Here is a 2,632-nt window from a genome sequence, read left to right as displayed (position 1 = left end):
ATCTTCTTTCATACATTAAATGTTGAACAAACACTGCTTAATGAAAACTTCAGTATGATTACTTTCACTTTTCCCCCAAACTGATTAACCTGCCTACAGAGAAAAGTCCACTCAGTATATTGTTAGGAATGAAAGGCAAGGATATAAAGAGAAAGAATCCATTAAAAGTAAAGGAAAGAAACTAAGGTTTACTGAGCACCAACTCTGTATGTGCCAGGCACTGGGTTAGGTCCCTTGCATATCTTGTCTCATTGAAACCCCCCAGGAATTCTTTGCAGTAGATATTATCTTCATCTTAATTTTGCAGATGTGGGAACTGTGTCTTATAGAGGATAGGTAACTTTGTACAGTCTTACAAAGCAGCGGAATCCAAATCTGAATCTAAGTGTGTCTCCTTCCGAAGCCTCTGTCATTTCTACTAAACCACTAGTTCTTAAAGAGGAGTTCCATAGGCCAGCAGCACCAAACTCACCTGAGAACTTGTTAGAAATGAAAATCCTCAGTCCCCGCTCCAAACCTATTGAATCAGAGACTCAGGCTCTGGCGACTAGCAATCATTAATTACTCATTAAGTGTTTATTGAATGCCTGCCCTATGGCAAGCACACATATGCATATATTCCATTTCACCTGGAGAGCACTGTACAGTTCTCAAGATTCTCAAAACGTATTCACATCAATTATCTCATTAAATATCACAGTACCTTTGAAATTGGATTAAATTAGCATTTGTTTTCCCCCACTTATTGAGGAGGAAAGGTACATAGATCATAATATTAATAACTTTCTAGTGAGCATTTATTGTGTACCAGGTATCGTGCTAATAACTTTATGGGTATTAACTAATTTACTCCTCTCAACAACCCCATGAGGTAGCTACAATTTTCACCTCCATTTTAAAATGAAGAAACTGAGGTAAGAGCAATTAAGTAACTTACCCAACATCAGACACCTGGTAAGTGAATGAGCCAGGCTTAGAACCCAGACATTTCTGATTCAAGAGCCTATGCTATTAATTATTATGCTAACCTGTCTCCAAAGGGGTTAAGTGTCTTAGTCAAGACCAAAATATGCGTATGTATTTACCTACACCTCACCTTGAACTAGAAAGGATTTAAGTCAGTTTGAAAGGATGAATAAAATACCTCAAGAGAGCATATATTAAAACCATGAGTAAAAGAATAAAGGAAATCAAGAATAGGGGTATAAAAAGGGTTAAGAATAATACCAAGAAATGCATGTGATAATGGACTTTATTTTTGCCTTATATGGGTCGTCATTTTTACTCTAAGGTTTCCCTCACCCAATGTAAAAAGGGAAACCTGGTCAGGATTAAGGTTTAGGGTACCCAGGTCAATTGTTCAGAACTGCAATTGTATTTTGCTCTGAGGTCAGAAAACCATTTCTCTCAAGGGTCTTTCCACAGATGATACCTTGTAATGTAATGACATCCTCCCAATAGAAGGAAAAAGGTGTTTCAAAGGGCGGCTTCTTTGGTGCCCCTCCAATAAGATGACATTCCCCAAATGTCGGCTCAATGAAAACAGCTCTGTGAATGGCTCAGACAAAATGCACCAGGTATTTGGTTCTCTGTTGGTCTAATGTGCTGTTTGGGACTTTTGTAGACTATCTGGAGGAAGAGATGGGGTATATACATAGAAAAAAACAATCTTCCTCAAGAAGTGTTCCTCTCGGTCAACTTTTTGGTGAATACTGGGCTGCATTTATTTTAAGATTGTATCCCCTGATGTGTTACATTTTTTAAAATAATTTTATTGAGATATATTTACACACCATACAATCCATCCAAAGTATACAATCAACGGTTCACAGTATCAACATGTATTTGTGTATTCATCACCATGTTCATGTTTAGAACATTTGCATTACTCCAGAAAAAGAGATAAAAAGAAAAAAGAAGATCCCAAATATCCCATACCCCTTACCCCTCCCTCTTATTGACCACCAGTATTGCACTGTACCCAATTTTCAGACTTTCAATAGATATACCTTAATTAAGTCCATGTAGTATTGTCAGAGATGGAGACATAGATCATTGGAGCAGAACAAAATATCAAGAAGTAGATCCATACAAACACAGGAAACTATTTTTTTTTTTTTTTTGCTATATAGTTATAATGAGTCAATAGACAGTCATTTGTTGAATCCAAATTTCTCAGTTACACCTCCTCCCTCTCATTTAATCTTTCTCTCAATCTTCAGGGACAGCTAGGCAATGACCATTTTAACTTCTTAGTGCTGAAAAGGGTTGTTGACCTTATGGGGTAGAAGAATGAAACTGGTTGATGTTCTTGGGAGACTGGTACCTTTGGTTTTCAGGGCTTTTCTGGCATAGAATGAATCTGGAGGCCTTAAGTTTCTGAAAAAATAAACCTTCTAAGAAAAACTTTTATAGAGACTTAGAAAGATCACAGTGCACTCCCTAGGGTTTTCAGGAATCCTGTTGGTTGGGGCTTGGCATATTGTGGCAGGTTGCAATATTTGGCTAAAACTTGCATAAGAGTAACCTCCAGAATGACCTCTTACCCTATTTGGAATCTCTTAGTCACTGAAACCTTATTTTGTTCCATTTCTTTTTCCACTTTTGGTCTAGAAGGCATTCTCAATCCCAC

The sequence above is a fragment of the Choloepus didactylus genome, chromosome X, assembly GCF_015220235.1.
Source record: "Choloepus didactylus isolate mChoDid1 chromosome X, mChoDid1.pri, whole genome shotgun sequence".
Taxonomy (NCBI): Eukaryota; Metazoa; Chordata; class Mammalia; order Pilosa; family Megalonychidae; genus Choloepus; species Choloepus didactylus.
The sequence above is the reverse complement of the archived record's forward strand: the minus strand, read 5'-3'. Positions refer to the sequence as shown.